The sequence below is a fragment of the Papio anubis genome, chromosome 9 (genome assembly GCF_008728515.1).
Source record: "Papio anubis isolate 15944 chromosome 9, Panubis1.0, whole genome shotgun sequence".
In the NCBI taxonomy this organism is placed as follows: Eukaryota; Metazoa; Chordata; class Mammalia; order Primates; family Cercopithecidae; genus Papio; species Papio anubis.
The window spans coordinates 80,385,944-80,410,616 of NC_044984.1; the positions used below are offsets into that span (position 1 = coordinate 80,385,944).

At 36.4% G+C, this 24,673-nt stretch overlaps 1 protein-coding gene across 3 annotated transcripts in view; it reads right to left on the bottom strand.

The window, feature by feature from the left end:
- MGAT4C (MGAT4 family member C) overlaps positions 1-24,673 on the bottom strand; it is a 641,622-nt gene that overhangs the window by 51,839 nt on the left and 565,110 nt on the right. For all 3 annotated transcript variants that reach the window (XM_031651114.1, XM_021922661.2, XM_031651113.1), the window contains one exon: positions 15,775-15,824. The gene's annotated coding sequence lies outside the window, so the exon portion shown is untranslated. Of the gene's footprint in view, positions 1-15,774; positions 15,825-24,673 lie in introns of those variants that run through there.

Genomic DNA, 24,673 nt, shown 5'->3' on the forward strand with positions numbered 1-24,673 from the left:
AATGAGTTAGGAAGGAGTCCCTTCTCTTCAAATTTTTGGAGCAGTTTCAGAAGGAATAGTAACCACTCTTCTTTATACATTGGTAGAATTTGGCTGTGAATCTATCTAGTCATGGACTTTCTGATTTATAGACTTTTTATTACTTATCCCATATTGGAAGTCATTATTGGTCTCCAGGTATTCATTTTCTTTCTGGTTCAATTTGGGAGGTTATGTCTCTCAGAACTGACCTATATTTTTTTCCAGATTTTCTACCTTGTGTGCATAGAAATGTGCATAGTAGTCTCTGAGGGGTTTTTGTTGTTGTTGTTTTAAATTTTTTTTTTATTATACTTTAAGTTCTGGAGTACATGTGCAGAAAATGCAGGTCCATTACAGTGGTATACACATGCCATAGGGGTTTGCTACACCCATCAACCTGTCATCTACATTAGGTATTTCTCCTAATGCTATCCCTACCCTAGCCCCTGACACCCCAACAGGCCCCACTGTGTGATGCTCCCCATCCTGTGTCCATGTGTTCTCATTGTTCAACTCCCACTTTTGTGTGAAACATACGGTGCATGGTTTTCTGTTCTTGCATTAGTTTGCTGAGAATGATGGTTTCCAGCTTCATCCATGTACCTATAAAGAACATGAACTCATCCTCTTTTATGACTGCATAGTATTCTATAGTGTATATGTGACACATTTCCTTCATCTAGTCTATCATTGGTGGGTATTTGGGTTGGTTCCAAGTCCTTGCTATTGTGAACAATGCCACAGTAAACATACGAATGCATGTGTCTTTGTAGTACAATGATTTATAACCTTTTGGGTATATACCCAGTAATGGGATTGCTGGGTTGTATGGTATTTCTAGTTCTAGATCCTTCAGAAATTTCCACCCTGTCTTCCACAATAGTTGAACTAATTTACACTCCTACCAACAGTGTAACAACATTTCTATTTCTCCACATCCTCTTCAGCATCTGTTGCTTCCTGACTTTTTAATGATCACCATTCTAACTAGCATGAAACGGCATCTTGGTATCTCATTGTGGTTTTGCTTTGCATTTCTCTAATGACCAATGATGATGAGCATTTTTTCATGTGTCTGTTGGCTGCATAAATGTCTTCTTTTGAGAAGTATCTGTTCATATCCTTTGCCCCCTTTTGATGGGGTTGTTTGTTTTTTCGTTGTAAATTTGTTTGAGTTCTTTGTAGGTTCTGGATATTAGCCCTTTGTCAGATGAGTAGATTGCAAAAATTTTCTCCCATTCTGTAGGTTGTCTGTTCACTCTGATGGTAGTTTCTTTTGCTGTGCAGAAGCTCTTTAGTTTAATTAGATCCCATCTGTCAATTTTGGCTTTTGTTGCCGTTGCTTTTGGTGTTTTAGACATGAAGTCCTTGCCCATGCCTATGTCCTGAATGGTATTACCTAGGTTTTCTTCTAGGGTTTTTATGGTTTTAGTTCTAACATTTAAGTCTCTAATCCATCTTGAATTAATTTTCATATAAGGAGTAAGGAAAGGATCCAGTTTTCGCTTTCTACTTATGACTAGCCAATTTACCCAGCACCATTTATTATATAGGGAATCCTTTCCCCATTTCTTGTCTTTGTCAGGTTTGTCAAAGATCAGATGGCTGTAGATGTATGGTATTATTTCTGAGGGCTCTGTTCTGTTTCATTGGTCTATATCTCTGTTTTGGTACCAGTACCATGCTGTTTTGGTTACTGTAGCCTTGTAGTATAGTTTGAAGTCAGGTAGCATGATGTCTCCAGCTCTTTTGGCTTAGGATTGTCTTGGCAATGTAGGCTCTTTTTTGGTTCCATATGAATTTTAAAGCAGGATTTTTCCAATTCTGTGAAGAAAGTCATTGGTAGCTTAATGAGGATGGCATTGAATCTACAAATGACCTTGGGCAGTGTGGCCATTTTCACAATATTAATTCTTCCTATCCATGAGCATGGTATGTTCTTCCATGTGTTTGTGTCCTCTTTTATTTCACTGAGCAGTGGTTTGTAGTTCTCCTTGAAGAGGTCTTTCACATCCCTTGTAAGTTGGATTCCTAGGTATTTTATTCTCTTTGAAGCAATTGTGAATGGCAGTTCATTCATGATTTGGCTCCACATCCCTTTTAAGTTGTGTTCCTAGGTATTTTATTCTCTTCATAGCAATTGTGAATGGGAGTTCACTCATGATTTGGCTCACTGTTTGTCTGTTATTGGTGTATGGGAATGCTAGTAATTTTTGCATATTGATTTTGTATCCTGAGACTTCACTGAAGTTGCTTATCAGCTTAAGGAGATTTTGGGTTGAGACAATGGGGTTTCTAAATATATAATCATGTCATCTGCAAACAGAGACAATTTGACTTCCTCTTTTCCTAATTGAATACCCTTTATTTCTTTCTCTTGCCTGATTGTCCTGGCCAGAACTTCTAATACTAGGTTGAATAGGGGTGGTGAGAGAGGGCGTCCGTGTCTTGTGCCAGTTTTCAAAGGGAATGCTTCCAGTTTTTGCCCATTCAGTATGATATTGGCTGTGGGTTTGTCACAAATAGCTCTTATTATTTTGAGATACATTCAATAAATACCGAGTTTATTGAGAGTTTTCAGCATGACTATTGAGTTTTGACAAAGGCCTTTCCTCGTCTATTGATATAATCTTGTGTTTTTTGTCATTGGTTCTGTTTGTATGATAGATTACGTTTATTGATTTGCATATTTTGAAACAGCCTTGCATCCCCAGGATGAAACCAACTTGATTGTGGTGGATAAGCTTTTTGATGTGCTGCTGGATTTGGTTTCCAGTATTTTATTGATTTTCACATCAATGTTCATCAGGGATACTGGCCTGAAATTTTCTTTATTTGTTTTGTCTCTGCCAGGTTTTGGTATTAGGATGACCCTGGCCTTATAAATTGAGTTAGGGAGGAGTCCCTCTTTTTCTGTTGTTTGGAATAGTTTCAGAAGGAATGGTACAAGCTTCTCTTTGTGACTCTGGTAGAATTTGGCTGTGAATCTGTCTGGTCCTGGACTTTTTTTGGTTGGTAGGCTATTAATTACTGCCTCAATTTCAGAACTTGTTATTGGTCTATTCAGGGATTCAACTTCTTCCCAGTTTAGTATTGGGAGGGTGTATGTGTCCAGGAACTTATCCATTTATTCTGGCTTTCTGGTTTATTTTTCTATAGGTGTTTATCATATTTTCTAATGGTAGTTTGTATTTCTGTGAGATCAGTGGTGATATTCTCTTGATCATTTTTTATTGCATCTGTTTGATTCTTGTCTCTTTTCTTCTATATTAGTCTGGCTAGCAGTCTATCTATTTTGCTGATCTTTTAAAAAATCCAGCTCCTGGATTCATTGATTTTTTTGAAGAGTTTTCTGTGTTTCTATCTCCTTCAGTTCTGCTCTAATCTTAGTTATTTTTTTGCCTTATGCTAGCTTTTGAATTTGTTTTCTCCTGCTCCTCTAGTTCTTTTAAAGGTGATGTTAGGGCGTCAATTTTAGATCTTTCTTGCTTTCTCTTGTTGGCATCTACTGCTATAAATTTCCCTCTATACACTGCTTTAAATGTGTCCCAGAGATTCTAGTATGTTTTGTCTTTGTTCTCATTGGTTTCAAAGAACATCTTTATTTCTGCCTTCATTTCATTATTTACCCAGTAGTCATTCAAGAGCAGGTTGTTCAGTTTCCATGTAGTTGTGAGGTTTTGAGTGAGTTTCTTAATCCTGAGTTGTAATTTGATTGCACTGTGGTCTGAGAGAGTGCTTGTTATTATTTCCATTCTTTTGTATTTGCTTATGAGTGTTTCGCTTCCAATTATTTGGTAAATTTTAGAATATGTGGGATGTGGTGCTGAGAAGAATGTATATTCTGTTGATTTGGGGTGGAGAGTTCTGTAGATGTATATTAGATCTGCTTGGTCCAGAGAAGCTTTCAAGTCCTGGATATCCTTGTTAATTTTGTTTTGTTGATCTGTCTAATATTGACAGTGGGGTATTAAAGTCTTCCACTATTATTATGTGGGAGTCTAAGTGTTGGGGTGATCAGACTCAACCCCAGGTCGTGGGGGTGATAAAGTCTGGTGGAGTCAAAGGAATTTGAAGTGACAGTTTGAGAGAGAAAGTGGGTCCAGGGGGCCAATGCGAGTATGCAGGCTGCGAAGGCCCTGAGTTCTGGAAGTCCACACTTTTTATTGGTGATCAAACAAAGAAATAGGTAGTGAGAATGTGGGGGTCAAAAGGGCAAGCATGTGATCTACAGCTGTGATGGTTTAGCATTTCCTTTGAAGCATATGGAACATATTCTGCTACTTGAGATAATGGGGAGCATGTTCTTCTAGTTTAAGCTAGAAACAAGGAGTCAGCAAGTCTAGACTCATTCCAGAGGTCACAAGGGGTTTTATGTACTGAGCCCTGGACATTATATCAGACATGCAAGCCCTGCCTCAGCCTTTTTCTCAACACTATGTCTCTTTGTAGGTCTCTAAAAACTTGTTTTATGAATCTCTGTGCTCCTGTGTTGGGTGCATATATATTTAGGATACTTAGCTCTTCTTGTTGCATCGATTCCCTTTACCATTATGTAATGCCCTCCTTTGCCTCTTTTGATCTCTGTTGGCTTAAAGTCTGTTTTATCAGAGACTATGATTTCAACTCTTCTTTTTTTTTTCTTTCCATTTGCTTGGTAAATATTCCTCCATCCCTTTATTTTGAGCCTATGTGTGTCTTTGCATGTGAGATGGTCTCCTGAGTACAGCACACCAATGGGTCTTGACTCTATCCATTTTGCAAGTCTTTGTCTTTTAATTGTGGAATTTAGCCAATTTACATTTAAGGTTAATATTGTTATGTGAGTTTGTTCCTGCCATTATAATGCTAGCTGGTTATTTTGCCCATTAGTTGATGCATTTTCTTCATAATGTTGATGGTCTTTACAATTTGGTATGTTTTTGCAGTGGCTGGTACCAGTTGATCCTTTCCATATTTAATGCTTCCTTCAGGAGCTCTTGTAAGGCAGGCCTGGTGGTGAGAAAATCTCTCAGCGTTTGCTTGTCTGTAAAAGATTTTCTTTTCTCCTTCGCTTAGTTTGGGTGGATATAAAATTCTGGATTGAAAATTCTTTTCTTTAAGAATATTGAATATTGGCCCCACTTTCTTCTATGTTGTAGGGTTTCTGCAGAGAGATCCACTGTTAGTCTGATGGGCTTCCCTTTATGGGTAACCCAACCTTTCTCTCTGGCTACCTTAACATTTTTTCCTTCATTTCAACCTTGGTGAATCTGATGATTTTGTGTTTTGGGGTTGCTCTTCTCGAGGAATATCTTTATGATGTTCTCTGTATTTCCCAAATTTGAATTTTGGCCTGCCTTGCTAAGTTGGAGAAGTTCTCCTGGATAATATCCTGAAGAGTGTTTTCCAACTTGGTTCCATTCTCCCCGTGACTTTCAGGTACACCAATCAAATGTAGATTTGGTATTTTCACATAGTCCCATATTTCTCGGAGGCTTTGTTTGTTTCTTTTCACTCTTTTTTCTCTGATCTTGTCTTCTCACTTTATTTTATTAAGTTGATCTTCAATCTCTGATATCCTTTCTTCCACTTGATCTATTCAGCTATTGATAATTTTGTATGCTTCATGAAGTTCTCGTGCTGTTTTTTTTCAGCTCCATTAGGTCTTTTATGTTCTTCTCTAAACTGGATATTCTAGTTAACAATTCATCTAACCTTTTTTTAAGGAACTTAGCTTCCTTGCAGTTGGTTAGAACATGTTCCTTTAGCTCAGAGGAGTTTGTTATTACTCACCTTCTGAAGTCTACTTCTGTTAATTCATCAAACTCATTCTCCATCCAGTTTTGTTCCCTTGCTAGCAAGGAGTTGTTATCCTTTGAAAGAAAAGAGGAGTCCTGGTTTTTGGAATTTTCAGCCTTTTTGCACTGGTTTTTCCCCTTCTTTGTGGATTTATCTACCTTTGGTCTTTGAGATCGGTGACCTTCAGTTGGGGTCTCTGAGTGGATGTCTTTTTTGTTGATGTTGATACTATTCCTTTCTGTTTGTTAATTTTCCTTCTAGCAGTCAGGACCTTCTGCTGCAGGTCTGCTGGAGTTTGCTGGAAGTCCACTGCAGACCCTGTTTGCCTGAGCACCACTGGTGGACACTGCAGAACAGTCAAGATTGCTGCCTCTTCCTTCCTCTGGAAGACTCATCCCAGAGGGGCACTTGCCAGATGCCAGTCAGAGCTCTCCTCTATGAAGTGTCTGTCGGCCCCTACTGGGAAGAGTCTCCCAGTCAGGATTCACAGGGGTCAAGGACCCACTTGAGGAGGCAGTATATCCCTTATCAGAGCTTGAATGCTGTCTTGGGAGATCTGCTGCTCTCTTCAGAGCTGACATGCAGGGAAGTTTAAGTCTGCTGTAGTTGTGCCCCCAACCACCTTTTCCCCTAGATGTTCTGTCCCAGGGAGGTGGGGCTTTTATCTGTAAGTTCCTGACTGGGGCTGCTCCCTTTTTTTCAGAGATGCCCTGCCCAGAGAGGAAGGAATCTGGCGAGGCAGCTTGGCCTCAGTGGCCTTGCTGACCTGTGGTGGGCTCTGCCCAGTTCGAACCTCCCCATAGCTCTGTTTGCATTGTGAGTGTAAAACCGCTTAAACCTCAGCAATGGTGGATGCCCCTCTCCCGACCAAGCTTGAGTGTCCCAGGTAGAGTTCAGACTGCTGTGCTAGCAGCAAGAATTTCAAGCCAGTGAATCTTAGCTTGCTGGGCTTCATGGGGGTGGGAACTGCCAAACCAGACCACTTGGCTCCCTGGCTTCAGCCCCCTTTCCAGGGGAGTGAACAATTCTGCCTTGCTGGCATTCTGGGCACCACTGGGGTATAAACAAACAAACAACAAAAAGAAACCTCCTGTGGCTAGCTCAGTGTCTGCCCAAACTGCTGCAGAGTTTTGTGCTGGAAACCCAGGACCCTGGTGATGTGGGCACTGGAGTAAATCTCCTGGTCTGTGGGTTGCGGAGACCATGGGAAAAGCACAGTATCTGGGCTGGAGTGCATGGTTCAGTCCTAATGGCTTCCCTTGGCTGGGAGAGGGAGTTCCCCGACCCTTGTGCTTCCCAGGTGAGGCGATGACCCACCCTGCTTCAGCTCACCCTCCTTGGGCTGCACCCACTGTCCAACCAGTCCCAGTGAGATGAACTGGGTACCTTAGTTGGAAATGCTGACATCACCCGCCTTCTGCATTAATCTAGCTAGTTGCTGCAGACCAGAGCTTTTCCTATGCAGCCATCTTGCCTTTTTTTTTTTTTTTTTTCCTATTAGCTCAGTGGTAATGTCCCATTTGCCATTTTTACTTGTGTTCATTTGGATCATCTTTCTTTTTTATTAGTATAGCTACTTGTCTGTCAATCTTATTTACTCTCTCAAAAAATAAATTCCTAATTTGATACTTTGCTGTTGTTTCTGCAGTCCCCCTAGGTCTGATGTTATGTTATTAATTTTAAATCTTTCTAATTTTTGATGTGGGTGTTTAGCACCATAAGTTTCCCTCTTAACATTATTTCTGCTTTGTCCCAGAGATTCTGGTATGTTGTATCTTTGTCCTCATAAATTTCAAAGAATTTATTGATTTCTGCCTTAATCTCACTGTTTACCCACAAGTCATTCAGGAGTAGGTTGTTTAATTTACATGTAATTATATAGTTTTGAGTGATTTTCTTAGTATTGACTTAAATTCTTATAGTGCTGTGGTCTGATTCTGTGGTTAGCATGATTTTGCTTTTTAGACTTTCCTGAGGATTGCTTTATGGCCAATTGTGCAGTCAATTTCAGAGTATATGCCAGTGCACATGAAAAGAATGTATATTCTGTTGTTTTTGGGTGGAGACTTCTGTAGGTGTCTATTAGGTCCATTTGGTTGAGCTCAGGTCCTGAATGTCTTCGTTAGTTTTCTGCTCCGATAATCTCTCTAATGTGCTCAGTGGGGTGTTGAAACCTCCCACTGTTATTGTGTGGCTATCTCACTCTCTTTATAGGTCTCTAAGCACTTGCTTTATGAATCTGAGTGCTCCTGTGTTGGGTGTATATATTTTCGGGATAATTAGGTCTTCTTGTTGAATTAATTCCTCTATCATTATGTAATACACTTCTTTGCCTTTTTGAACTTTTTTGGTTTAAGGTCTGTTTTGTCTGGAATTAGAATAGCAATGTCTGTTTTTTTTTTTTGTTTTCATTTTCTTGGCAGATTTTTCTCCATCCATTAACTTTAAGCCTATGGATGACATTGTATGTGAGATGGGTTTCTTGAAGACAGCATATCATTGGGTCTCGCCTCTTTATCCAACCTGCCACTTTGTGCCTTTTAATTCAGGCCTTTAGCCTGGTTACATTCAAGGTTAATACTGATATGTGCACATTTGATCCTGTCATTGTGTTGTTAGCTTGTTTTTATGCAAACTTGTTTGTGTAGTTGCTTTATAGTGTCAATGGTTTCTGTAGTTAAATATGTTTTTGTTGTATCTGGTTGCAGTCTTTCCTATCCATATTTGGCACTACCTTCAGAACCTCTTGTAAGACAGGTCCAATGCAAGGAATTCCCATGGCATTTGCTTATCTGGAAAGAATCTTACATGCCCTTTGCTTATGAAGCTAAGTTTGGCTAGATACAAAATTCTTTGTTGGAATTTCATTAAGCATGCTGAATGGGAGGCTGAGGTGGGCAGATCACAGGGTTAGGAGATCAAAACCATCCTGGCTAACATGGTGAAACCCCGTCTCTACTAAAAAAAATACAAAGAATTAGCCAGGCATGGTGGCAGGTGTCTGTAGTCACAGCTACTTGGGAGGCTGAGGCAGGAGAATGGTGTGAACTCAGAAGGCAGAGCTTGCAGTGAGCCAAGATCATGCCACTGCACTCCAGCCTGGGATACAGAGAAAGACTCCATCATATACATATATATATATATATATATAATGCTGAATATAGGCCCCTGACATTTTCTGGCTTATAGGGTTTCTGTCAAAAAGTCTGCTGTTAGCCTTATGGTGTTCCCATTGCAAGTGACCTTCTCTCTAGCTGCATTTAACGTTTTTTTCTTTCATTTCAATCTTAGAGAATCTAATGACTATGAGACTTGGGGATGGTCATCTTATGTAGTATGTCACAGGGTTCTCTGCATTTTCTGAATTTGAATATTGTGTCCTCTCTAGTGAAGTTGGGGAAATTTTCATGGGTTATATAATCTGTATTAGTCAGGGTTCCCTAGAGAGAAAGTACTAATACGATAGATGTATATATAAAAGGGAGTTTATTAAGGAATTTTGACTTACATAATCACAAGGTGAAGTCTCACAATAAGTCATCTGCAAGCTGAGGAGCAAGTCAGTCCAAGTTCAAAACCTCAAAAATAGGAAAACAGTGTAGCCTACAGTCTGTGGTTGAAGGCCTGAGAGCCCCTGGGAAACCATTGGTGTAGGCCCAAGAGTCTAAAAGCTAAAGAACTTGGAGTCCAATGTTCAAGGGCAGGAAGCATCCAGCAGAGGTAAAAGAAGGATGTCAGAAGACTCAGTCAGTCTAGTCCTTCCACATTCTTCTACTTGCTTTTATTCTAGCCACATTGGCAACTGATTAGATTGTGCCCACCCAGATTGAGAATGGGTCTGCCTTTCTCTGTCCATTGACTCAAATATTAATCTCCTTTGGCATCACCCTCACAGACACACACAGGAACAATACTTTACATCCTTCAATCAAATCTAGTAGACACTTGATATTAACCATCATATCCTCCAATATGGTTTTCGAGTTGTTTGCTTTCTCTCCCTCTCTTTCAGGGATGTCAATGAGTCAATAAATTTGGTCTCTTTACATTTTTGCATCTCTTAGAATACTTGAATTGGGTTTTGAGTTTCTCCTGAATCTTCCTTCCTGTCCATGATCTGAATTCTATTTTTGTCATTTCAGCCATTTCAGCCTTGTTAAGAACCATTGCTGGGGAACCAGTGTGGGTCATTTTGAGGTGAGAGGACACTTTAGTTTTTTGAGTTGCTAGAGTTCTTTCTCTGTTTTTTTCTCATCTGTGCAGGCTGATATTCCTCCAATCTTAGAAGCTGCTATCCTTTGAAAGGGTTTTGTTTTTATCTTGTTTGATGCCCTTGAGGGTTTGATTGTGGTCTAAGGTGGTTTCAGTTGACTGGATTTCTTTCTGGAAGATTTTAGGGGTCTAAGGCTTAGTTCAGCACTCTTGAGCTGTGTGCTCTAACTTTGAGGGAATGATACCAGGCTCCCATCTTTGTTCTCTGGCCCCTCAAGGTTAGGGATCTGTGGTGCTGGAGGGACTGAGCTGTTTCCAGACAGCAGTCTGTAACAATCCAATGGATGGTGCCAGCGAAAGTGCTTTGTCTGAGTGGTGATAGAAGAATTCATGTTTGTTTGCACATGCCAGCAGCAGTGGCAGCATGGTGGGTTACACATTCATTGGTCTGGCTGGGATGCTGGTGAGTTTGTGGCTGCCAGCCTCTGTGTGCATGTTTGCTCTGCGGGCAGTAGTGTGAGGGGATGCATGCATACACATATTCTGGCAGAGGAGGGGAGACAAGTTCCACCTGCATGCATGCACACTGGAAGGACAGTGGGGTGAGTGACAGTGGGCAAGTGAGTGCTGGCAAAGCAGCATGGGGGAGGCTGTGGTGGGGGTAAGGGGCAGGTGAGCTGGTGTGTGTTAGCAGGGGCTGCTCTGCCGGAGCTCTCTGATGGTCAGGCACAGTCAGCTGATGAAGGAGCTATGATGTGGGCCCCTGGGAAGCACCTTGGTTGACTCTCTATCATTGCACTGCAAGTGAGCTCTGCCAGGCTGGGGCCCTGGAACAGACCTAGCTGTTTTTTACTGCAGATGTTCCCACACCATACCCCCTGAGTTCAGCACAGGATAGAGTCCTGCTCCTATCAACTCTCTACACAGCTTTCCCTGCTAGCTCAAGTGTCCATGGGTGTTGTGGTATCTCTGGTTGCCAGGATTCCAGAGGTTCATGGTGAGGGCAGGTTGCTCCTCACCTGTTCAATTCACTCATTCCTCAAGAGTTGTTAGAAGCCAGGAATAAGTTGTGGTACAAGGTAGCCCTGTTCAGGGTTCCCAGTCTCCTCCTACTTCAGCCCAGGGTCTGTGTCCTCCCTCTGTCCACCTTCAATGCCTTCCCTCTGAAGATATGCTCATAGTGTACCAGTTTGCCCTATGTCCCAGTCACTTGGTGGCAGATGTTCCTCCTGGGTGTGTCTAGTCAGGCATCTTTTTGAGACAACCTTCTTTTGTTTTTAAAATCAAAATATGTAGTAATAATGGATTTTCATTCCTACATTGCAGCGATTGACAGGACCTAAGTAAAAGCTAATACTATTTATATCAGGAAGGCTTATCCTAGTTGCCTATACTCCTCTCTCTCCACCAGTACTTGACATTTTACTGCTGAACTATGTCACTGATTTACATTACTTGCATTACTCTAGACATTTGAGGAATATGTAACATCAGATCCAGAGGAAAGGGGGCCAAGCTATAAAATTTTGATATTTCTCCTCTTAATGGTGTGATTATCTTTGAGGTGGAGAGAAATGTTGTATACATGCTTTAAGCATTTTCCATTCTGTTAGAAAAAGAAAACGCAAAACCAAAACCCCCAAATTGTTATCATTAAATACAGCTTTCTTAGCTTGATATTGTTAAATTTTTACTTATCTGATCTTCTATTGTCTATTTTGATAATCAGAGAACAACAACAGTCTGATTTCTATATTTGTCTATGTGTAAGGAGGAAATATGCTCAAATATGTATTTTGTTTATTTCTTGTCTCTGTAAAAGTGCATTAATGACAGCATATTCATAACATTCTTGGTGTTACTTGACTATAGTGAGAGATTTTGCTGATTATTTCCGCAGAAAATTCCATCTCAAGTAATACCTATATTTTTTATTGTGAGTTAAAAAATTAGTAATGTTAATATTGTCATCAGTATCAATTTATCATGTATTTTATTAGTGTGATCCTGTCTCTCAGGGCCTGGTTATATCCAAGGTTATGGTTTTACCTGAGCACTTGCAGTATGGAGCCCAAACTAATGAATTTTAGGTGACAGCAGTATTATTTCTTAACATGTCCCTACAGATTTCTATAGTATCCACGGTGGAGTTAAATCATTTGAAGATGAGGAAAGAAAACTGTTTACCTTGTTTCTGTGTTGAGAATATAAGATGCTGTGGAAGACTGATTGACAAAATGTCTTGTATTGTTCATGCTCTGTATGTACCCCATTTCTGGTATGACTTTGTAACTTCTCCCATCAAGAAGTGAAATCTGTTCCCCACACATGAGTTCAAGCTGACTTTTTAATATGTTTGCACCAAAAGAATGCGGTAGAACTGACAGCCTACAATTTTAAGCCTAGGACTCAAGAGTGATTTTATACTTCAACTCTCCCTTGTGAAACCCTTCCCCGACTGCCACAGAAACAGAGCAAGGCATGTTTGGTAGAGGTACAGAGTTCATATGGAGTGAGGTGCTAATCATCTTAGCCAAGATCATTCTAGAGCAGCCAGCCTTTAGACAACCCAATAGCTGACTAGAAACATATTAGTAAGCTGTGTGAGATGAGTCAAGTCCAGCCCAGATTGAATTACCGGGCTCAGTAGAATTACCCACGCAACCTATAGACTCATGGGGCAAACTGTTGTAAGCTATTAAGTCAGTAGTTTTCAAAGTGTGATTTAGGGTCTCCTGTGGATCCCCAGCAACTTTTGAAAACAACTACAATATCAAACCTATTTCCACAATGATGCTAAGATATTATTTGTCTTAATTCTCATTCTGTCACAATACACAGGGAAGTTTTTCAAAGACTACATGATGTTTGGTATCAAAACAGAGTGGATACAGAAGCAGGTACAACACTCCAGCAGTCTTCTATTGAGTTTTCTATTGAATCGTACATGAAAGAGATTAGCAAAAATACAAAGCAGTGCTAAACTTCTCATTAATTTTTGTTTTGTTTAAAAAATGCAGTTATTTTTCATAAAAAAATATACTATTTCTGTTACAGGTAATGGGTTTATTCTTAGTGGTAGAGGAAATAAATATTTTAAAATTTCTATTTTAGTTTATAATACAGCAAATATTAATGGATGAAAATCCTCAAAACAAAGCCATTTGGAGTCCTTAATAGTTCTCAAGAAACTGATATTCTGAAAGCAAAATGTTTAAGAAATGATGCACTTTTTTCTGCAACATTTCTTTATTCTGAGTATAGCAGTTGTTTATAGAGAAATCACTATAAATTTTTCTTCATGACTGTCTCCAAAATGTAAAGGATCAAATATTAGCATCTTTAGAAATCAAAAACATTTACTTTTCTGCTTCAAGCCTGCATATTCGATCTATCTAACCAGAGTAAAGTTACTGATGAAAAAACAATTAAAATAAAATTACATACACACACATGTGTATGTACATTACAAGAATCTTTGATTTTGCATGAAGGAAAAAAATCTACAAATACTAAGATAACAATAAAAGCAGAAACCCTGAGAGGTGAAGTAATCATCAAATCTAGCTTCCTGTGTGAAAAGTCCTACCAAACCTTAGAATGTTTGAGATTACATTTTGACTGCTTCATGATGAACAGAATGCAGGAGATAAACCTTGTGGCCCATCCAAAGTGGAAAGTATAATAGAAAACGCTATCCCTCATAAAATGAGAAACAAATCTCATGGAGAAAAAGGGTCTGAAAAGAAATATTCATTCCTGAATGCTGCCTGGAGAAAATAAAACCAAAACAAAGAACTTACGAAAACACATTAATCCTCATTAAAGATCTGAGATCTGAATGAATTCATGCTATTTGTTTGCTCAAAAATTGAAAGCAAAGAAGTTAGTATAAAATTGGTCTTGGGTTGATATTGCTCCTTAGTGACTGGCAGAAGCAAAAAATTTAAGAGTAGAACTTCAAGTCTCGCCTCAAAGAATTTTCATAGTCACATTTTATGTGTGTGCAATCATAGTTAAAACAACAGTGAAAACACACATGCAAAATAATATTCCATGAGTGTAACTGATCATGAACAACACAGAGTGTAAATAGAATCGCAAATAAAATAGAAACTTGGATTGAACATAAGAACAAGAAAAAACAGATGATGAATTTTTAAAAGACTCAGACAGTATTTCTTAACACAAATGGAATACTCTGTCACCATAAAAAACAAAAGCACGTCCTTTGCAGCAACATGGATGCTGCTGGAGGCCATTATCCTAAGTGAATTAACAAAGGAACAGAAAACAAAATACTCTATGTTTTCAGTTATAAGTGGGGACTAAACATTGAGTACACATGGACATAAAGATATCAGCAACAGACACCAGAGACTACTAGAGCAGAGAGTGTGGGAGGGAAGGAGTGAGGGTTAAAAAACTACTACATCAGGTACTATGCTTACTACCTGAGTGAATGTCGTCATTCCTATACCAAACCACAGTGACACACAGTTCACCCATGTAACAGACCTGCACATATACCTCATGAACCTAAAGTAATATTTCAAAATACACTAATACAAATTAGAATATTAAAAAAGATTAAATGAAAATATATCACCAACACAGATAAAATCAGTGAACTGGATGTAGATTCAAAGTAATAAATAATGAAATGATGTGAAAAAAGGAAGAGGTATGTAAAATAAAGAAATGGAAGAGGTTACATTAAAGGACATGCTGACGGAGGAGTTCCAGAATTGCTGGAAACATCTACTGACAGTTTCAAGAAGGCTAACACATCTAAAGCGGGATGCATAACATATCCAGTCATATCACAACCAGTTTCAGATCACTAAAGATTAAGAGAAGACTTTAAAAGCAACAAGAAGAAATGCAAATTACCCAGACAGTTGTAACAACTGTCTGAATTGTTACAATGAAAACAATTGAGTTTTCATTAATAAATGGAATCCAGGAAGCAATATAATAAACTACTCAGTGGTGCAAGCAAAATTACTGACAATCTAGATTCACAATGGGGGAAATTATTTTTCAAGAGTAAGAGTAAAATAAAAATACTTTCAGACAAAGAAAACTTGACAATTCTTTACTAAAGGAAATGATAAAGTATATACTTTTAGCAGATAGATAAAGTGTAAAGTCTGATAAGAAATGGTAAAAAAAGGAGTAAATGTGTGAGTAAATCTCATATGACTATCTTATAATACAATAATAAAAATTGCTAACTCTTGGAATAATAAAGAAGATAGAGCAAAACTACTCATTAACACAACAATCTGGAGGGCTTTTGAGAATTGTAAGATTCTAATGGACTTGTATTTTAGGAGAAAGTTACAAATATTAATTACCATCCTCTGTGTGTGTGTGTCTGTGTGTGTGTGTTTGTGTGTACCTACACAAGTGCATGCACTCTCTGAGAGATGCCTTAATTGTATTAGTTGTATTAGAATGTTTTGCTGTTGTTCTCTAACTTGATTTTCTTATATGGTTAACATATTTCCAAGTTTTAATCAAAGTATCAAGTTACATGGTTTGTACTCAGAAATGTCCAAGAAATGGTTAGAGTTTATCATGAAAACAGTACTATTGAAGAAATAGAATTATGTACATAAAATTGATGAGAAAATATTTTCAATTTAGGAATGTGTAGCTACTCCAGGATAATTTTACTTATGAAATATTTTTGATAATACATTAAAAAAATGTGTAGTCCCTTAGAAAACTACCATGAATGACATCCAATCTCACCTTAAGGAAGAAGCTGTCATAATCTGTGCTGTACAGAAACCGTTGATACCCTGGAAAAAAGAAAGTCTAATATTACTAACACGACCCACTGGTTTCTTGCTGATAAAAGTAAAATAAAAAGTATTCCCTGTAATAATTTGCTATTTTCCATCTAACTGCATTATGATCGTATTTATAAAATCTTTCTAACTTGACAGAAAAATATAGACCAAACATTTTAACGTAATTTATCCGTATATGCATATCATGGAATAGGCATACCTTTGTATTACGTTAAATTTTTCATTAAAAGTATCAAATTAATTATTTGAATTATATATAGCATAATATAAAGATACATACATATAAGTCTCTTTTAATATTACCATTGATGTCTGTGTTAGTAAATACATATATTTTATAATATTCCACTTAAGCATAAAGTTATTTTACTTAAGAATGTATTTCAGTCCATATCACTAAGCTTCACTTCACCAAAAAGGTGCACAGGCTAGTTTGTTACACATTTATCCATGTTATTGATTTTTCCATCATATATAAAGGGTTACAACATTCAAGAGATTGTTCCTGTTACAACAGTATAAATTCATTGCCTGGAACACAGTTTGCTATTGAATGTCTGACAGACTGTGTTAACAAGGGTATTCAGGAGAAAACTGTGCAGGTATGAGACAATAAGTAAGTGAATAAAATTCTCTAAAGATAACATGCCTCTAAAATTATGTGCATTTTCTTTAAGCAAAGGTAGTCTGAGAAAATAAATATATTCTTATTTTGCATTGCCTTTTTCCACCATACATAAACTTATATTTATATTTTTAAAAATTCAGTGCTACTCTGAGGCTATTTAAGTACCTCTGAGTAGAACCAATTATGATTATGCTGTTTTTCAAAGTTTGGTGTTATGCAAACATTATTCTTTCAGACAAGAGTCAATTGTGAACATTTATATGCTCTTGAGGCACAGATTCCTCCAGCTCTCCTGATGTCTCGCCATCAGCATTTCTCTCTCTACTTAAATGTGCTGTGGTCAGCTTAAACACATTTTGTCTTCTTCCATAGCCTCCACAGACACCAAGAATAGTTACAATTGGAGACTGACATTTTGAAACAGTAGTAGGTATTTTGGGATTCTCATGTCACATAAACTCATTTTGTAACATGAAGTTATCTTCACAGCCAATTAGTTATATCACAGAACACAGAGGTTAGGACCTAAAACCAGATCTCAGTCATTGGCATGGAGCAGAAAGAAAGCAGGACTTAAGGAGACCCAACGATAGATCCCAAGAAATTTGCTATTCAGAAGGCTATAGCAACAATCGGTTGAATCCCATGCAAGCATTGGGTATTTGGTCACAGCAAGGTGTTTGGTTTATGGAGTTTATGTTTTCAATATTATACATTTGGCACATTGATGAAGAGAATCTAAACATTAGCGATGATCATCAGATGATCAGGCAATCAGGAAAAACGGCATTGATTTTGAAAATATTATAACAATGTTCATGACCAGAAGTGTTGTAATGGGTCTTTTGACTCTATTTACTAGTGATGAGACTTTAAATATAATTCTGAATACGTTTTAACAGTGGCTGATTTTTTACAAAGATTTCATGAATTTTGTGAAAGACTGATGAACAAAATGGAATTGCTGATTTATCTTTGTATGGCTATCATCAACTAGAAACTTTAACACACTGTAGGCACAGGACCTTAAAATCTCGTTAGTGGTTTATGAAGTTTATATTTGGCTGATAATTTCTCATAGACACTGATGAAAAATATCATGTACCTGAGAAGAGATAATTAGTAAGCCAGATATTCAGTTAAATAAAAAGCAATTCAATTAAATAAAAAGTAATTAAGGAAAGATAATTTCATCTGGTTAAATTATATATTTTTTAATAAATATTTTGTTATCAAATCAAAATAATTATAAGAATGTGTTCTATTTAGGTAGAAAAAGAATATGAATGAAAAATAATATTTTATTTTTCTAATTATTAATATTTAACAAATTAGGTAGTATCTTCAATGTGAATAAAATTATAATAGGTATAATTTAGTTGATTTTGGATCCATTCTTGTGTGACTATCTCCTTTCTGAAGCATTATTGTTAAAATGGTTAGTTTTTTGTACTATCACTCTGTAGCATAATGAAAAATATTTTGAGTCATGTTGCAAATAATTGTGCTAGCATAAAATATTTCAAAGAGTTTTTAAAACAATTGGAGATATATTTCATTTAGAATTTTCTATAAATTGGCTAATGGAAGTATTTTATTATTTTCAAGAAATTTCTAATATTCAAATATCTCATAAATACCTACGTATGTGTTCCTAAATATATGTAACATAATACAATGAATCAGGTTGCCATAATAAGATAATTTTACATTTCTATCATCTTTAGATTTTATAAATGTAAACTTTGTTTCTGTGTAAAAGGAAAATACATGTTTTAAAAATCTCAGATTAATGGTAATTGATTTGCTGCCTCAAAAAGAGGGCCCAGAATTTTTTCCTTAACAAAAAAAGGTAAGTGACCAAGCCTTCTACAGAGAGAGTAACCTAAAAATTATTGTTGATCTGTAATGGTTATAAAAAAGTTTTCAAGATAATAAAACCTGACAAGTGAAAGTGAAATTCTTCATTAATACATATTTTTTAATACATATTCAATAAATTTCTAATTTTGAGATAAACAAACTGTTTCAATCATATAAATGTCAGGTATTGCTAAATTATATGTTCAATTAAATAATAAGAAATGCATACTTCCTGTATTATTCTCATAAAAGCAATTTCCTACATGAGCACATGAACAGCTTCAAGAATCAAATCGACCACACTACATCACTCAGCAAAATGTATTGCAGATTGGGAACACAAAACATGAAAGAAAATGAAAGACAGAAAGATAACCTTTCCCTTAAATCTATGCTCATCTGAATCTTAAATCATGTATTATTTTCCCTTTATATAATTCTTGATGGGAGTCTTACAGAAAAAAAAAAAAAATGAGTTAAACTGACAGTTCTTCACTGTCAAGAGAAACCTATGGTCAGGGATATATATAATTCCCAGAGCTTTCATCATTAATATTTTGAGTCTTGCTGATCTGTCCCATCTGGAAGAAAAATTTATCTTTCATTTGTGCAAGTGGTGCCTGCCGAGTAATAGATTTCATCTCTATAAGCTGAGTGGTGAAATGCAAACGGCAGCAAAGGTACTAGGAGGCAAAGTGTTCACTTTATTTCTTTTACTGGAGTCTGGATGCACTTTACTGGAGTTGCAGAGACAGCCAAGCAAAGCGAAAGATTTTTGGGGAACTACAAGTGTCAATTCCTTGCCAATATACCTCAGCCTACATATGTGAATGCCCACGTGTTCAATCTGACTTTTAAATGAGGTGATTAGCCACAGTGACTTTTTTTTTTTTTTTTAACATAAACATATACAAGAAGCTTTGGTGACTGGCGCATTGGAAAACCATTAGCTGAGTATTTGACTTTGTGTGTGTGTGTGCGTGTGTGTGTGTGTGTGTATACATGAGATGACTAAGAGATAATTAGTAATTTTTGGACACTTCTAACTTAAAAGACAGGATGTTCTGTCCCTTGGGTGAGCATGACTTGCCTTAGCTGAACTAAGAATTTTGTGTAGGTTCATCTGTGACACTGGAGCTGAGTATCCCCTGGGCAGTATTCAAACACAGAAAAGCAAGCAGAGAAAATGTTATAGGACCCCCTTTCAAAGACATAAACACTGGGACAATCTCTATAACATTGGTCTGGACAATGACTTTTTTGGGGGGATTAAGACCCCAAAAGCATAGAAAACAAAAGCAAAAAATAGACAAATGGGATTATATCAAATTAGAAAGCTCTAAACAGCAAGAGAAACAATGAACAAAACAAAAAGCCTACAAAATGGCAGAAAAAATTGTAACCATGTATCATATAAGTTAATATTGTAATGTATAAGGAACTCAAACAAACTATTAGCAAGAAAACAAATGGCCCAGTTAAAAATGGGCCAAGGACAGGAATAAACATTTCTCAAAAGAAGACATAAAATGACCAACAGGTATATATAAAAAAATGCTCAGCATAACTCATTAGCAGAGAAATGCAAGTAAAATTCACAATGAGTTATCACCTGGCCCCTGTTAGAATGGCTATTATAAAAAAGATGAAAAATAAGTGTTGAGGAGGATATGGAGAAAAAGTGAATGATGGTGGGAATGTAAATTAGTACGGCCACTGTGGAAAACAGTATGGTAGTTTCTCAAAAATCAGAAAAAAAAAAAAAGAAGTACCTTATGATCTAGCCATCCCACTACTAGATATATAATCAAATGAAATGAAATCAGTATGTCAAAGAGATACCTGCACTCCCATGTTTATTGCAGCACTATTCATAATAGCCAAGATATGGAGTCGACCCAAGTCTCCAGCAATGGATAAATGGATAAAGAAAAACTATTCAGTCTTGAAAACAAGGGAATCCTGTAATTTGCCATACCATGGATGAACCCAAGGATATTGTGCTAAGCGAATTAAGCCCAGCACAGAGACAGATATCACATGTTCTCACTAGTATATGGGAGTTATAAAAAAGCTGAACTCATAAAAGTAAAGGAGAGTAGAATAGTAGTTACCAGGGGCTGGAGTGGAGGTGTGGAGATAGAGAGATGTTCTTCTAAGGTTATACAATTTCAATTAGACAGGAGAAATAAGTTCAAGAGCTCTATTGCACAACACAGTGACTATAGTTAATAACAGCATATTGTATACTTGAAAATTGCTAAGACTAAAATGATAAGCATGTGAAGTAATGCATATATTAATTAGCTCAATTTAGTCATTCCACAATGTATATATTTTAAAACATCATGTTGTACAAGATAAATATATCCATTTTTATTTATCAGTTAAAAAATAATGATACATTAGCTTAAAAAATAAAACAATAACAACAAAAGCCAGAAACACAGTGAGTTTATCTAGTTCATAGGTCCACCATGAGTGAAGTGTGGGTCCCTCATTCGGATGAAAAGAAATTTCTGGAGAAATGTATTTAGTGCATAATCAGAAAAAAAACATATTGGTTTTAGAGGAGACTTTTCCTTCATTAAAGAATCTAGAATTTAAAACTCCTTGAAACAGTTTCTCTTTTCTTCAACAACCTTATTTTAATTTTTAATGAAATATTAAGGAGTGTGATTATTTAACATCTTTCTGACCTTTTAGAACATAAGACCCTTTCTATTTTCTGCAAAATTGTATCCCCAGAGTCTTGCACACTGTTGACAAGAAGTAAATATTCAGTAAGTTTTTGTTGAAAGATTTGCATATTTTTCATTTTTATCAGTAGCTTCCAACATGTTCTAACATAAAAGCTTCAACAAGGCTTGGGGTAAGAGTGATGATTTATTCAAACTACAGCTACTAATCATAAATTTACATAAAGCACTGTGTTAGAAATTGAGTGATACTAAAATGCCTAAGATTAATTTCTGGGCTTCAGAGAGTTAACCGTCTAGTTGAGGGAATAAGATGTGTGTGTAAAAATAATGCCAAATGTGAAATATTAAGTGACTAGAGAATATATGAGCTGAAATTGTACATTAGACAAAAGAAATAAAAGGACATTCCTGATAAGGAGAACCACATGAGTAAATACATTAATATCAAAAGTCTCTAAACCATAAATTATGTAAGTGATGTTGAGGATGATGGAGATTAGAATGACTGACAAGAGAACACTATCCCTGTCTATAAGAACTATCTACTCCCCATTCTTTAATTGATTTGTCTATTTACTCTTTGTCATAGAAAAGCATGCGATTTCCATGTATGGAAAGAATCAACACTGAATACTTATGTTAATATAATATTACCACAAACGTATAAGGATTTTTTTTTTCTGACATTCAACTGGCAGCTGGGTGCTTCAAACTTTTTGAATCTTTACCATCCTAAAATGGGTGAGGGTAAAGGGAGAATGGTATCTTGTTTTCATTTGAGCTTTAGTTATGATTTAAATATCTTTTCATGTCTTCATTCTCTCTTTCAGTTTCAGCTCTTTTTCCATTCCCCTGTTACCCAATTCATTTGCCTGACTCCTTGGCATCATTCCAGGCTATGCAATCACAAGTGGAGCAGATAGTCATTTTCAGAGAAAAGTAGCCATTCGTTGATACTCTCTAACTAAGTAAAATGGTTACTAGTTGTTACTCTTAAATGGCTTGGCTATACCACTAGTTTTAACAAGTTAGAAAAAATTATTCCAGGCATTCTTCTGGATAATTTTAATGAGTTCTGTGCTCACTAAAGCCTTTATTTGGCCATTAACTTGTTAGCTCTATTATTAGCTAAATTTTATGTCACTTTGAGAAAACTATTATTTGAACTTAAAAAGCAGGCCATATGTGAAATGAACGATCTACTTATTTATTTTATTTTGTAAATTATACTTTAAGTTCTAGGGTACATGTGCACAACGTACAGGTTGGGTACATATGTATACATGTGCCACGTTGGTGTGCTACACCACCAACTCTTCATTTACGTTAGATATTTCTCCTAATGCTATCCCTTCCCCTGCTCCCCACCCCAGGACAGGTCCCAGAGTGTGATGTTCCCCACTCTGTGTCCAAACTGTTCTCATTGTTCATTTCCCACCTATGAGTGAGAACATGCAGTGTTTGGTTTTCTTCCCTTGTGGTAGTTTGCTCAGAATGATGGTTTCCAGCTGCATCCATGTCCCTGCAAAGCACATAAACTCATCCTTTTTTATGGTTGCATAGTATTCCATAGTGCATATATGCCACATTTTCTTAATCCAGTCTATCATTGATGGGCATATGGGTTAGTTCCAAGTCTTCGCTATTGTGAATAGTGCTGCAATAAACATATGTGTGCATGTGTCTTTATGGTAGCATGATTTATAATCCTTTGGGTACACACCCAGTAATGGGATCCCTGGATCAAATGGTATTTCAGTTCTAGATCCTTGAGGAATTGCCACACTGTCTTCCACAATGGTTGAACTAGTTTACACTCCTACCAACAGTGTAAAAGTGTTCCTATTTCTCCACATCCTCTCTGGCATCTGTTGTTTCCTAACTTTTTAATGAATGAATGATCTATTTAAAGTGATAATATAAAAATTTAAAGTTACGTAGGAAAATAAACATGCTAATATTGGAGAAAATATTTCTGTATGTCCTTGATTTTAAAATCAAAGTAGTTTTCTTTAAAGCTAATATCAAACTAGTTGAACTTACATTATTTTTATTTAAAAAAATCTTTTATATCCTTTAGATCTCAAAAAATTTTGAAATTTGCAGATTCCATAATAATGTATGTCTAAAATTATGTAAACTCTTTTACTAATTATTATTATTTACTTTTTTAGAGACAGGGTCTTGCTCTGTGGTTCAGGCTGGAGTGCAGTGGTGCAATCATGGCTCACAGTATCCTCAAATTCCTGGGCTGTCATAGTATCTATGCTTTTGGTCTTTTCAGTACATTTCTTTCCAATTATGTAAGTGAATGAAACTCTGCTGCCAAAAGGAAATTCTAGTCAGATCCCTCTTGTTTCTGATCCCTTTATTGGTTTCTTATTGTTTGAATAAATACATTTCTTAGCCATATATTTTACTCCACCAATAACTCTATCCTGCAACTACACTGAACTACCTGCCATTTTCCAAACATATTTCATGTGAGCTTTCATGCTTCAGTGACTTTGAACATATATTCCATTTTTCTAGACAATACTTTGATTAACTGTCACCTCTGCAGGAATGGCTGTGACCCCTATAGCGATCTTGGTCTCTCTGTCTTCTTGGGACTACAATTAGAGAACTAAGTCCATCTTACTGCAATCTTTGTGTGAATGCCAGTATCTACCCAATGCTATAACCTCAAGGGCAGAAATCATAGCATGCCATTTTTGTGTGTGGAATACAGTAGATCTTCAACAATTGTTTGCTAAATGACTAGTATAATAAATTCATATAACATTTTCCCACTAATTGGAGCTTTTAAGGGAAATACTTTAATTCAACAAGATTTCTATAGCAGACAGATCTTTGACTTCTATACACTGCTATTTAAGAAACTAATTTTGATTTGACAGTTGTTTCTGGATGTCTCAAATAACGTATTATTATAGATTTACTTAAATGTAAAGGCTTTTTAAATGTAGATTTTAACCTACATTACCACACTTCTTTGCTTAATGATTAAATGAACTGTTGCTTAGATTTTTATAGGAGAAAAGAGGCAGTAAATAAAATGCACATTTAATTAACACAGTGAATATTTTTTGTATCTACATATTTTAGTTGTTAATGGGATTTCATGACCTAAATTGGCCAGCAAACTGTAATATTATTTTATAACACTCATGCATATAAATGCTATAATAAATCTGCTAGAAAGAGAGATAATGCAATCAAATTTAAAAGCCTCACCAGAAAGATGACAGTTTTCTTTCTGGTCATTTCTTTGAGTAGTTTGTATAAGTGGTATAAATCTCCACAAATCTATAAAATATTTTACACTCTGCCAAATAAAATGTTCAAATTCCTCTCATGACTTCTTTCTGCAAGAAAAATGAACTCAATATTATGCTAATAGTAAAAAATATTTTCCCTAGTAGTTTTTATAATATTCAAAAAAGTTTACAATTAATTATGCCTACAATTTACAGTTCTTTAAAACTGGGAAATGCTTTAAGCATATTATTTTAATCTACTCGTACAATAGTTTTATGAAGCAAGTATAACAATTTGTGATATTAACTTTCTCTTTCTTACTGAGAAGTGAAGTCCTAAAAGATTTGATAACTTATCCAAGGCAACATATATATGTCTTCTAG